A 13,420-nucleotide genomic window follows, 5' to 3' on the forward strand; every position below is an offset into this window, starting at 1 on the left:
TTGTGCCACAGTTGATTGCACTTGTCAAGTTCCTTCACCTAACCAGGTGCCCAGCGCTTTCAATAGACTGCATTTGTATCACCAGCATCTATCTAGAGTGCAAGGATGATGCTATCAGTAGGTTATTTCTAATGTGAGGATTGGATTGGGCAGGAGACACCAGATGATGACGTACAATCGTGGAGGGGTTACATGAGGAGTTACAATCGTGCTTAACTCATTTGTTTTTTCTAGGTACACATTGGTCATGGCCAATACATTGATGCTGGGTCGTGGGAGAGGCTTTTGACCTTAAACAACGACTCTTCGTTCTGCAAACAACTAGCCGTTCGTTTGTGGGGAAATGAAGTTCTGGCTCAGAGAAGTGTGACGGGAACACTTTCAAACAATTCAGTTTCCAAAGGTGCAACGAAAGCATTCCCGCCCCTTTCCCCTGCAAAAGTAGCTTCAATGACAGGTGAGTGAAAAACACTTTGTTCTTGCTTGGTTAAATTTTCTAAAACCTGCAGTGTTTCCCACTTGTAGACACCCTTTTCATCTAACATCTTCATGTTATACAGAAAACCTTGTTAACTCGAATGTCACTGAGACTGCAGAAAATGTTTAAATTATCTAGGCTTTCGAACTACAGTGGAACCGGGATATATCGAACTCAAAGGAGATAGTGAAATAATTCGATATATGAAAATTGGCTTCAGACGCCACTTGCGATCATGAAACATAGCATACTGCTTTTGTCGCATAATCAACCCCCTCACTTATTCAACCCGCTCGCATAATAAACCCACCCCCCACTTTTGCTGTCTGCGTCCCTCCATTTTGACCGTCGAATCCACAGCTCGTTTATTGGCAGCGTGCCAAGATGCTATGCAGCGATAACGTGGCGTGTTTATCTTTTGACTATACTTTTGATAGATCCTGCTGTGGCGGGGAGCTAATTTGTCAGTGCCTGTGATTGCTTTATTGCATAAGCCTGGTCCGATTTATGACGCCGCGCTTGGGGCGGGCGTAGTCCACTGCCACAATATTCATTGGGAAATGGGATAGCTGCAAATGCCGTTTGAAGCGAACAATGCTAAAAGTCAGTGTCATGATCGCAGCTGATTGCATGCTTTCATTGATTCATAGCTGTAAAAAAGGATGACTCACAAAAAAAAGACCTGCCGCTGCAACGCACATTCGCACAAGTAAGGACGACGTTCCGAAAAGAAAAAAAAAGTTGCTGTTTCCTAACATCCGCAGCCACCATAGCATACGCTATGCCGCACATTCAGCATGACGGCAAGAATGAATGACTCCCGCAAAAAAAAAAAAAAAAACTGCAGTCCTGACATGTTGTCGCTACTTTGTTTATTTAAGAGCTTTAGACTAGAGGTGTGCACGGGCGGAAATTTTGAGCCCGGCCCGGGCCCCACGCTAGAGAGCCATGTCTGGCCCGGCCCAACATGGATAAGGACTCGGCCCGGCCCGGCACTTAAATTTAAGGCCCAGGCCCGCCCCGGCCCGGCCAATCATGCTGTAATTGCAGTTGAGATGAAAGAGAAGAAAATAATTTCAGGATAAGTTTATGCAAGATCTGAAAAAATGTGGAGTTCTCATGTTTGAGATGACAAATTTGCTGAATATATAGGGGCGCAGCATGCACTTAGAATTAACTTATTGCACAAAAACAACACGTTATCCATTTCATTGAGACATTTGCGCGCTCTGAATAATGAACACGGAAGCGCTGAGGTTTCTCTCAGTGCTATAGCAATGACTAACACTTTATTAGATAGGAAAACAAGTTTTCGGTAAGCAGCTTGTCTTCTCCAAAAATGAGCAAGCTATAAACCTAAAAAGGGGTTGATTGAGGCCAGGTACTCGGTGAGCTCGCCTGGCTCACCGTGTGCCTTTCAAGTGAAAATTTCACTGCAAGAGTTGCAAGAGGAAACTTGTATTGCAGAAGCTTTCAGTTATGTTCCGTTTCAAACGAGGCCATGTCGCGGTAGGAGTGCGACACAGTAGAGACGTGTGATTGGCGACAGCGTGGCGCGAAGTTTATAGCGGACACGTAAATATCAGCCCCGATTTTACAGAAGCGGAGATGCAAACTATAGCCCATAAGCGGCTCCTCGCGGCGAGGAGCGGGAGGAAAGGCGATAGGATAGGATAGGAAATACGTTAGTTTCTCTACGAGGGTCTTGTGCTAGTAGCGGAAGAGTTCCATCTTCCGTCTTCTCACAGGGTCGGTGCCCCTATTCCAGGGCTCCGCTGAGCTTCGCTGCTCGCTGGGCGTGCTGGATTAAACCTAGTTGGCAATCCAAATCGCCGCTGGAGAGCTGGCTCTCCCACTGTTCCGCACTCGGGTGCCGGCAAAGCACTCTGAAGCTCTCACATGGGTACGACACGGAAAAATGCTGTGTATTCTAGATGCTTATCGCACCATATGGCTATTTCGCCTTTTCACAAATGTTGGATGTCTTCATGATCCAGGTGTCCGGCCCGGCTCGCTTGAGACAAAAATACTTTGGCCTAGACCCGGGCCGAGCCCGTGCACAGCTTTGCTTTAGACTGCACTACGCTAGCCAGCAGAGTTTAATTAGCATTCGGAGCCTCCTGATCTGCGTCTGATCATGTCTGAGTTAGTGAGCCAGTGCCTCATTGCAACTCAAAGCCAAGGTACTAAATTAAAAGATATCGTTTGACTGCATTCTCGGTTCGAGACCTAATTCTTATGACCTACTGTAACTCATAAATTGCTAGCTATTTGTGGTATGTGTGCCAAAAATACTGAGCTTTCTCAGGATTTTCAAAAAATGAATTCAGTTTACTTTCAGTGTTGTCTGTCTGAAATAAAGTGTAAAGATTCTGTCCTGAAAGTAATAGGACTATTTGTGTCATTGCACATGTATGAGAATGATTGGCAAACTGCTTTTGGGGGAAGGTGGGGAACGAAAATAGGCATCATGTTCATATGGACACATGATTGTATGTACAGTCGTGAGCAAAAGTGGTATACAACACTCAGCCAGTGGTGGAGCTACGGAAAACTGCAATTCGCCTTCATCGAGCAACAGCTTTTGGGGATCGAGACAATCATGCTAATACCCCATTTTATCCACATGCATGTGTCACTGTCGCTGCCCCTATCGGTGTCACTGCACGGGATATTTGTGCCGTTTTTCCGAGCTCTGTCACCGACAGAGTGTTGTATACCACTTTTGCTCACGACTGTACACTTAAAGGCTGATCAGTTTTCACTAAAACAAGTATACAAAGTTTATCGGAATCCGTAGCCTTCTTCGGTGACCGCTCGGACCGTTGTTGGGCTGAACATCTTCACGGACGTCTGTAAATGCTTAGTGCCATTTGAAAACTCGTAGTAAGCACATTTAATCAATGCTGCACGTTGCGTCGATCATGACGAGTTCCTTGGTTAGCGACTTCCCCAGTTAACTGCAAAACGTCATTCCCACCGTTCGCTCCACTAGTTCCTCAACATAGCTAGAAAACACGGATACGCGCTCAAGCACATCAACTCGCTTCACTGTTCAAAGCCAGCTGATCTCGTCACATTGTGAAGCTGAAGGTTCCCCTTCATCCTCCCAAACCAATTTGCCAGTCATGCTCATTCGCGCGAAACCAGTCTGCAAATTTGTTCCTGTGCAAAATCTCGGCTTGTATCCTATCACGATGAATGTGTTACATGGAGTCTGCACTGTCTTGCTTGCAGAGTTGAAGTTTGTCAGTAGATTGGAATTTACATAAATCAAATAACACAGCATGAGGCAGGAAACAAATGGAGAAAGGGCAAATTGCTGAACCAAAACTGGTAGCATCAAAAAACAGATAGCTGCAATATATCAAATTAAGGGCATTTATTTAGCAATTTCACTGTAATTCCGTATGCTGCTTTCTTGAATATAGGTCTTCTGCAAAAACAATGCTATTTGAGGAGACTTGGAAAAAATGATTGAACAGCCTTCTCTTTCTGATCTGCCAGCTAAATTTTTTTTCTGTCTCTGCAGACTCCTTCTGGTATTACTTGAAGATAAGGGGCTGCCCAGAAGAGGATAAGCACAAGCGCCACAAGCGCCTCCCACGCTACCTGGCACAAAAGTGCTCTGACCTGCGGCGCTAATCAAGTAAGTGTATCGATTAACTTCTATAACAGTGCATAAAATAGTTGCAAGAGGATATAGAATGCATCTGGAAACTGCTCGGGCATTACAAGATTCTACTTATTTCAGGGCATTTCCTTTCCTTCACTTTGCTGCCACAGGCTACTTATTTGTCAGCATAAATTTATTCTTTTGCCATAGCATTTAAACATAATACTCTGGGCTTGATTTGCTGATTTTATGGTGCATTTGGGTTGCCACTTGGCTTAATAGCATTTGGGCTGCGTGCATGTCCACTGGCATCCTAAAACTTTTTAGTTCCTTTCAGTGATGAATCTCATTTTCGAAACCATCATTTGGAGACAAATTTCATCAGTGTAATAGACATGACGGAGCATCAAGCCACGCTGACCAGTATAATTTCATTATAACAGACTTAAATAGTGCCCAGGGTATTGGTTTGTTGTAATAGAAGTCTGTATCCAAATACTGTTACAAGTCTGGTCTATAACCACGCATGAGCCTGTTATAAAACAAAATCTACAAGCAATGCCTGCCGACAATATATGCTTTAATCATAACTCAGCACTTCTGAAATAAGTTAGTCAGCTTTGACTGTACTGAGTAGGTAACTGCTTTTAACACCATTTGTGCCTCCATTAGCATAAGGCAATTTACTTCTTCAGGTGCAGCATTTTGCTCGAATGTCACAAATCTGCAGAGAAAGCAAGTTTTTATTGGCCTCAACTTGTAGGAAACTCCCCGCTTTCTTCAGCGTTGAAAATGTCCCGTGGAGCATAGCCTGCAAGCAGACCTGGCAGCGAATGGTCTTTCCAGTCCATTGCCAGAAATGCACTTAAAGGTGATTCCGTGCGCAATTTGAACCACTTTAGCCACCCTTCACTGCATTTAAAGTCCTTGTAGTCTGAAACGATGGCAAGTTTTTCCGCCTCCATTCACGGGTATGTTTCAAGACCAGGCGTCATGAAGCCATACCAGCAGGGACTCTTCGATGACTGGATACGAAGCCTCGCATAATCGTAACCGCTTTAATTGGAGGTCGCCAGTCACTTGCTTTGTCAGGATTGCATCCTTGTTCTTGACAGTCGTGTGAACGGTGTGTTTTGATAGGCCAAAAGCCTCTGCGACGTCCAACTTCTTCTTCCCCTTTTCAACTTGCTCAGTAATTTGGAGGTTTTGTATTGGGCATATTTACTTCCTTTTTGTTGACTGCGAATTGAGAGTGCGAATTGAGCCATTTGAGAGTGACGCCTGGCAGGGCGGCCGTCATCGTTGGCCACTATGATTACCTCGGGACTGCAGAACATTTTTGCAGCTTCTTTTTTTTTGTGTGTATGTGTATATGGTCCGAGGCATCTAATTGCAAGCTGTTTTATTTATTACTCCCAGGAGGCCCGGAGCTGCAGCACCAACTGCATCGTGTAAATGAAGCCGACGGCAGTGCATATGTGTTTTAATAAACAGGATTTTGCTCAAGTAAGGTGTTTTGTACATGCCCTGGAATGCGCAGAGTGCAGACCATTCTCCTGCTCTGTAATTGCATGCGGAATGACCTCATTTAATCTGCGACAAGAATGCGACACAGGACAGATTGAAGGTGCGACACAAGACAGACAGCATTAGGACAAAAGACAGACAACACAAATATGACACTACAGAAGTCGGGACAATACAAATATGACAAGCCAGACAACACAACCACAACACACATATGACAGAAGACAAACAATAGAAATACGACTTGCCAAAAATACGACAAGACAAAATTTTTGTTGTAATTTTGTTGTCTTTTTCGACTGGGTTGCTATATAACTATATGGAGTACAGTACCTGGCCTGTGTATTAATTACTCTGCGAAACAGTAAACAGAATAGGCTTTGTGAAATTTGGCTCTGCTGAAGAAACAGAGGCATCGAAGTTCTTGAGCTGCGTGGTAATAGCGTCTGATGCATAGATTTTTATTTAGGTGGTTTGACATGATACTGGCTTGACTGCAAAATGCTTGCAAATAATTTTTGTGGGTGGGTACTACATGCAGACGAGTTATATCTGACTAACGGCCGCAGGACATTAACACTCCCATAAGGGCCTAGTTGCGAAGGAGCTGAAATTCAGAAATTCCCGTGTATTGTGCGATACTAGGATAGGTTAAAAAGCAAGAGGTTATCTAAATTAATTTAAAGCTTTCCGGTTGAGCGTCCCTGACAGATAGCAGCTCACCGAAGGCCCGCGCGTGCAGGCGAAAGCCAACTCCATTGGGAAGACTGAGACGTACGCCTCTTGGTGTGAGCACTTCGCCCTTTTTGACAGCATTCGTGCTCTCGTGTCGACAGAAGTCCGGTGGCAGTCTCGCTCGCAATGTCGTTTGGGGATTGGATAAGTTGAAACAATAAACATGAATGTTTAATAACTCAAAATATTAGGCAAATTAAGGTTGCATGTCTGTAATTTAAACAAAGAGGTCCGTAAGCTATACCTACCATAGCCAAGCCTTCGACAGTGGTCTGTGCGACAAACAAGGAGAAAATCAAGTATAGCCATGGGACACATACCGCACGCTGCCATGCAGGCGTTTGTAGCTGCTACCGCGTCTTGACAATCCACAGTATGGCCTAGAAATAAAAAAGGAATATAAAAATGAGTGCTAAAAATATTAAAAAAGCACCACTTGTCAATGTAGTTGCCACACGTGCATTCCGTATATGTAATATACAAGGAAGCTTTAATTTGTTCTCCGCCTGACTTGAAGGCACGATAATTCCTTCTGTTGCACAACATATTTGCCGCTGCTAGATGAATCCTGCAGCATACCCAGTATGAGTATGAATTTACTTGCCCTGGAATTCAGAAACGCTTGCGCATTGCAAACCTTCTTATTGAACCGGTTTTTAGAGCAATAAGCTGACTGTAAACAATGTCGAAGTTGTATGTCAGTCGGCCGAAACGCTCTCAGAGGATTTGTGCAAGAGGGAATGCTTGACCCACTCTATCCTCTTCGATATTATCTACATATCTCTCATGTGACAGCTGACACCGTGCGTGGATGTATGCACATATCTATTCGATATCCAGTTATAGATTATCGGAACAGCTGAAATGCGAAACACTGCTCGAATCACGGTGCAGGGCTGCGGCCAGCGCATAGCAGGTACACCGACCTAAAAACTGAAGTTAAAACTGAAGAGCTCGCATTAACCCTTGGGACCTCTGCTTTTGCGTGTGTTACATCAAGGCACTACACGGTAAGAATTTTACGATTGTTCATCTTCATCGCTTTTTCTCAAAATTCCAAAATGAATCGCTACTGGAAAGACGCCGTAGTGGAAGACCCCGGCAATTGCTGCAGCATGGGGTTCCATAGAACAGTAGGCGGGTGCGGTAAGATCTTTTCGTCTCCCGTCAAAAAGCGCCCCCTGCGGCCGCGATTGAACTCTCGTACTTGTATTCAACACTCGAGCGCGCTAACCACTGAGCCATCACGCCTTGCAGGCTTCAGATCGGATATTAATTTCGTAAGCAAAACGAGGAATCCTTGTGGACTGTGGGCAAATGTTCTACTTATGATGGGTCCCTAAGCTATATAACTAATGCAAGTGCTAAACTTTTCGCCATTCTTTCTAAAGCTCAATAGGCCTCACTGGAAGCGAAATCTGCATCACTGTGAAAGGCAGAGGAGTCCTTGCGATTGAGCTCCTAATTAATGCCTCTCGCCCCTGCGCACTATAATAGAGGACTGCTTCATCTGTCACCCCCCGAATTTGGGGGAGGGGCGAGAGGCCTGTAGGTGCACAATTACCTATTGTAGTGCGCGTGAACCTGAATGAACCGGGGTGCCTCTGCCTTTTCCAGTGCTGCAAACATCTTGTGAGACGAAGTATAGGCCCATGTCTACTGAGCATAGGCAAAAAAAAAAGTTGGGCCGAGGCAATTTGACACTTCCCTGGTAACAGGCCGGTGACAACGATCTTCCTTTTGAGACATGTGTTGGTGAGGTATGCACACCTGTGAGCAAAAGCGTGGAGACCACGCGCTTTGACAAATCTGCATGTCCGCTTTTTCTGACTGTGAAGTGGCTATTTATGTATAGGATACCTTCCTAAATATACTTGCCATCTTGCCAAACAATTTCTCTGGTATATCGTTTTGTATAGAAACAGATTGGCTGTTGTTTAAGGCTAAAGATTTGCGAGAGCAATGTTTCGGTTAGCTTGGTTTATCGACATAGATAGAGCCATGGTGTATCTTATGTAGTTACTTTATTCTAATGAATAGGCTGGTTGTGATCAGTGAAGAAGTGTGTCTTCATTTCTACTTTGTTGATGGCGCATGTTGTTTCCAGTGTAACTCCATAGAATACCAAGTCCAACGTTCTGGCCCAGTATATGGTTGACTTGAGTTGTTGCGGACATAACTCCCAGTGACACTGCTCTTCCACAGCTTGAACGAATGAAGAGTCCTTGTCTTTGTTAACATCTCGGTTCCGAGAGCTAACTGCTTTCCGTTGCGCCCAGGATAGCCATTGGAGATCACTTCCAAGACAGTTTGATCGTTTGCCTGTTGAGCAAGCGCAAGAGCGAGCAAACTCGATTTAGCAACGTTCACCGAGCACGCGAGGACATACCGACGTGCCACCGCTCGGAAGTGCCCGCAAGACACAGTGGGATAACACATATCGAACTTCTGTTGTGGAATGTGGCAGTTCAGTTTCGCGTTAGCATTACGTTCATTTATTTATTTAATATACACCTTCGTCTCGACCTGTATTAGCTTATTTTGAGGTATGAGACCCATTCATTTGGCAAAAAAGCACTTCACCGAATCATAGTTACTGTAGTTGGCGAGCTTTACTGCTGCGGCGACTCGCATCGGCTGCCTCAATTCTGCTGCTATGAATAAAACAACTGAAGCTACCACACAACCAGTAAATGTATGCAGACAGGGTGCACAAGTAATGGGATTCCTCTAAAAGAGCAGATGACTGTCAGGAGCCTGACAGATGCTGAGCACCTTCGCATAGCGCCGGTGGAAGTAGTACCTTTCCCCTGCTCCCTTGAACGTAGTAGAGCAAACAAGTGTTACTGTGGGGATAGCATTAATGTTTTAGCAACTGTGAAAGTGTGCGTTCTACGCAGCGAATTTTTGCGTACTAACTTCATTGGCACTCTTGGTTAGAGTGGATATTTGGTTTCCCGCGCACAGTAGGTTTTTTACGCATATCTCGATCAGCGCTTCACAACATGCATGCAATTCTCTATCTTTTATTTACTCACGGACTCTGTCATCTGAAATTACTACAGTACTGGAAACTCTGCCTGAGATAATTCACCATGCATACCGCTGTGCGAGACGGCAGAATCTTTTAGTTCACTTTAGGGAAACGTCCTTGTCAACACTTTCATTTAGAACAATTTGACTCCTTCTGGGCTTCGTACGATCAATCTTTTCTTTGGGAGGGTACTGCTCCCTGAAGAAGCCAACATCATTTTTATCCTTCCAGCAATGGTATCGTTAGCTTCACAAGTGATAAGCGCAAATTAAAACGCGCGCGCCGTTTCCTCCGCCGCCTACCTCTTATCGCCCGCTCTAAGGGGGAAATCTCGCTCGCTGAAATGTCTGCTGCGCACATCCTGAGCATGATCACTCGCTGATTTACCCATTCATATTTTGAGTAAGGAAGGTTCTGTGAGCTCATGCTTCGGGTAGCAATGGTAGCTTGCGCCGGGTTCCCTCGCTTACGTCCGGGTACAGAGCAGTAACGGACCGTAGCAACAACTTAAATAAACTTCATCAGCATCAGTCACGATGCAAGATCAAAAGCGCAATGCTGGCACTCTATATCAACCCAAACTAACAAAGTAAACGCGAATATTAGCTTTTAAAACGCACAAATTCAATCGAGCGTGTGCTTCAGCAGCAGTAAGAGAAGTCACGTGACTTCACTCGCACTCTTAGGTCGGTGCCAGCACCGTTGACTCCAGTGGGGGCCCTCGCGCCCCGCCTCTGCTTTACGTCTCTGCGGAACCGCCACGGAGCGAGTGCAAGAGCCAGCAAACGTCATCGCGTTGCTAAGGCAATGGCGTTGCCATGGCCACGGCGCGCCAGCTGTGGCTGAACGGCGTGACGGAACATGCACATGGAGCACAGCTCCCGATGAAGAACGGTTCTACCTAGCATAGTAGAGTGATATAGCATATCGTTACCGTGTTTAGGTTACAGTTTACCGGACTTGGCGAGCGACATCTGCGCATGCGAGGCCATTACCGCGATGAGCAGTTTAGGGGTTACCGCAGCGGAAAGTTAGCGTCAACCCGTAAACAGCCGCAAACTACATTTGCGATACGAGCATAGCCAAGCCAAGCGAAGCCAAGGAAAGCCAAGCCAAGCAACTCGACGACGCGACCATTCTTCCATGATGGCGACGGTGGCGGCGGACGACTGCTGCAGCAAGCGCACTAGCGTAAACGACATGCTACGCAGCAGAACGCGATTTCGCATTAAGGATGACATTGCCCTCCTTCACGAGGTAGTAAGCCTCAATCCATTTGCGGAACTCTCCCAGTGGCAGCACATTTCTGAAAACTTAACAGTGTTGACTGGAAGGCATTTCAATATGTGCATCGTGCGAGAGCGGCTTTTCCTTATCCTGTGCAAGTTCCTGCACAATGAGCGACAAGTGCTGAAGCAGTAAGTGGGATTTCATTAGTACACTATCTTCGATGTCTTTGTTTCAAGCTGCTAAAAAAATATCGTTCATGTGAAACTAGGTCCGGCACCAAAGACGAGTACACCGAACGGGACGGACTACTTCAGCACGTTGCGGACATGGCGAAGGAATTCGGCGTCAACGTGCGCCGTGCAGTGCCTAGAAATTCTGCTGCAAGGCCAGCCCAAACAGCGTGCACAACCTGTGCCCCGGCAGCGGCCCCGATTAAGGATGGCAGGGTTGCTGCTGCAGTGCCATTTTATGACCACTTGAAGGAGGAAGAGAATTGTCCACCCTGTTGTAAGTCAGCTACGTGACATTATTTTCACTTGTCTGTAGCGCGAGAGCGAGTTGTTGGATTGCCCACTCTGTGCTGTTGTCCACAAACTCAATTACTGGCAGCCTATCGCAAAGCGAGATTAAGAATGCAGCTATAAGCTAGAATTATGGATATAAAAAACTAGCAATCATAATAATTTTGATGAAAAAAAACAAAGAATTTCGAAAAATAAATTTCGAAGCCAATTAATTTTTTTGTTGCATCCAACTACAGTCTGCATTTTTGTCAAACTCTGAACCGTTACGCTGATGCATTTTTCTGTCTGTGTGCAGATTGTGTGTTTGTGCATTTCATGTGATTGCTAGTTTCAGGTTTGGTTTCACCTATTTTTTTCTTCTCTTAAGATGACCACACTCAAGGGACTACAGAGGTAGCAGTTCTGCTGGAAAAGATATATAGCGGGTCACCGCCTGCTGCAACTAGCCCAGCGGCATATTGTAGCGAGCCGAACGTCCTTGAAGAGATAAACCCAGGAGAGCTGGGAAGTCCCAGGGGGCCAAACGAGTCAATTCGCCCTCCAGCTGGCGGAGTTCAAATGACTCGCAAGGCTTTGGGTAAGGGAGACAGATCAGCAAATATGTGTCATTTTGTTAGGGTTTACTGCATCCAGAAGTCCATGCTGTCAGTCTGTGGCCTGTGATAGAGCAAACAAGGTGTTTTGATCCTTGTATACTTATTCTTTGGTAATATGGGCACATTGGTGTTTGAGGAAAAATATTCTCTATGCTGACTAGTCCACAGTATAGAATTTTCGAAAATGTTTACACACGAAACACCCAGTGATGGAGGTCTGCTTGTGTACATAGTCGTTTGCAGAGAGTTCAAATGGGATGAATTTTTGGAAGACGCAAGTGCATTACTTTTGCAATACCATTCTCGTTTAAATGCAGCACAGTTTGAAGCGCTTAGTGATGCATGAGACAAGGCTTGATGTCTTGCCTGCTGGTTTCTCTAAAAAGCAAGGCTAGAATCCTGTTATTCTGCTTTACCTTTAGGCCACCTGTTTTGCCTGAACCCTGGACATAGTGCCATTTTCATTATTCAGGCACAAGCTTGTAGGAGGTGAGAGGTGCTTATTTGGGGTGTCTGGGTTTGAGGATGATTGCAACTCTCAATTTATTTCAACCTTACTTTTAAAAGATTTGCTAAACAGCAGTGCCTCTCTCAACTTTCAGTCAACCTTTTACTGTTGGCATAGCGCTAGGCCCGTATTCAGAGTTTGCGTCGTCATCGAAGTGTCGCTATCTCACGTGACCTCAAGTGATCTGATTGGTCGTAAAGCCAGTACCACTACGGAACCGGAAGAGGTGGCATCATCATGTTCCGGCGTTTCCACATATAACATGACTGAAGGTCACGCAAGATAGCGACACTTTCGATAACGACGCAAACTCCGAGTACGGGCCCTGATATGATTAAGGTATAAAGGATTTCATGCGGATTTTACGTTTTTCCAGTATCCCTGTTGATCCCTGCTCCCTGTGTGAGGCTGAGGGCTTCAGCGGTCAGCGGTGCCCCACAGCTGCAGCACACATTGTGGCCTCAAGGCCAAGCCCACTGCTGCAGAGAATGCCACTGGGCATCATGCGGCCTACAAACCTCTCGACCTACGACGTCTCGAGAATACCTCCTCCACTCTAAGCAGTGCGAATGGCATATGTGGACGAGACTAAGACGAAATTTTAGCCCAAAAACTGCGTGCTGAAGTGTCTAACCAGCCCAGTTTTTCATGAAAGGTCTTTTAAACTTTCGCAAGCAACCTCGACGTTAATAGCATAGTGGAACTTGTTTTGCTGGTTGGATGACAAATGTGGCCGTGAAAAATAGCCGATATGCTTTTGCATCTGGCAATAGTTGCTGCTGGTGACGTGGAGTTTACGCATTGACGTATGCTTTGAGAAATGGTGTGAATACTCTGGCTTATTCGTTTGACCGGAGATCTACTCTCGCCCTTTGATGCCTTGCCTTTTTTTTATTGCCAGATTTTGACAGACATCAAAATACATTGCAGAAAAAAAAAAAAAAAAGCGGCCAACTCCTACGAACATAGTTCTGGCCTTCAGAGGATTCAGGGGCTTGTGAGCTTATGTTTCGGGTAGCAATGGTAGCTTGCGTCTGGTTCCCTCGCTTACGTCGGGTACAGAGCAGTAACGGACCGTAGCAACAACTTAAATAAACTTCATCAGCATGAGTTACGATGCAAGATCAAAAGTGCAAGGCCAGCACTCTATATCAACCCAAACTAACAAAGTA

General features: G+C 45.4%; 1 long non-coding RNA gene across 1 annotated transcript; it reads left to right on the top strand.

The window, feature by feature from the left end:
- The first annotated feature begins 302 nt into the window (after positions 1-302).
- On the top strand, positions 303-5,524 carry LOC146183058 (uncharacterized). Its single transcript, XR_014708704.1, has 3 exons — positions 303-457; positions 4,011-4,127; positions 5,514-5,524. It is a non-coding gene; the product is annotated as an uncharacterized LOC146183058 (long non-coding RNA).
- The last annotated feature ends 7,896 nt before the right edge of the window (positions 5,525-13,420 follow it).

The sequence above is a fragment of the Amblyomma maculatum genome, chromosome 7, assembly GCF_055883805.1.
Source record: "Amblyomma maculatum isolate TAMU_Amacu chromosome 7, ASM5588380v1, whole genome shotgun sequence".
Classification (NCBI taxonomy): Eukaryota; Metazoa; Arthropoda; class Arachnida; order Ixodida; family Ixodidae; genus Amblyomma; species Amblyomma maculatum.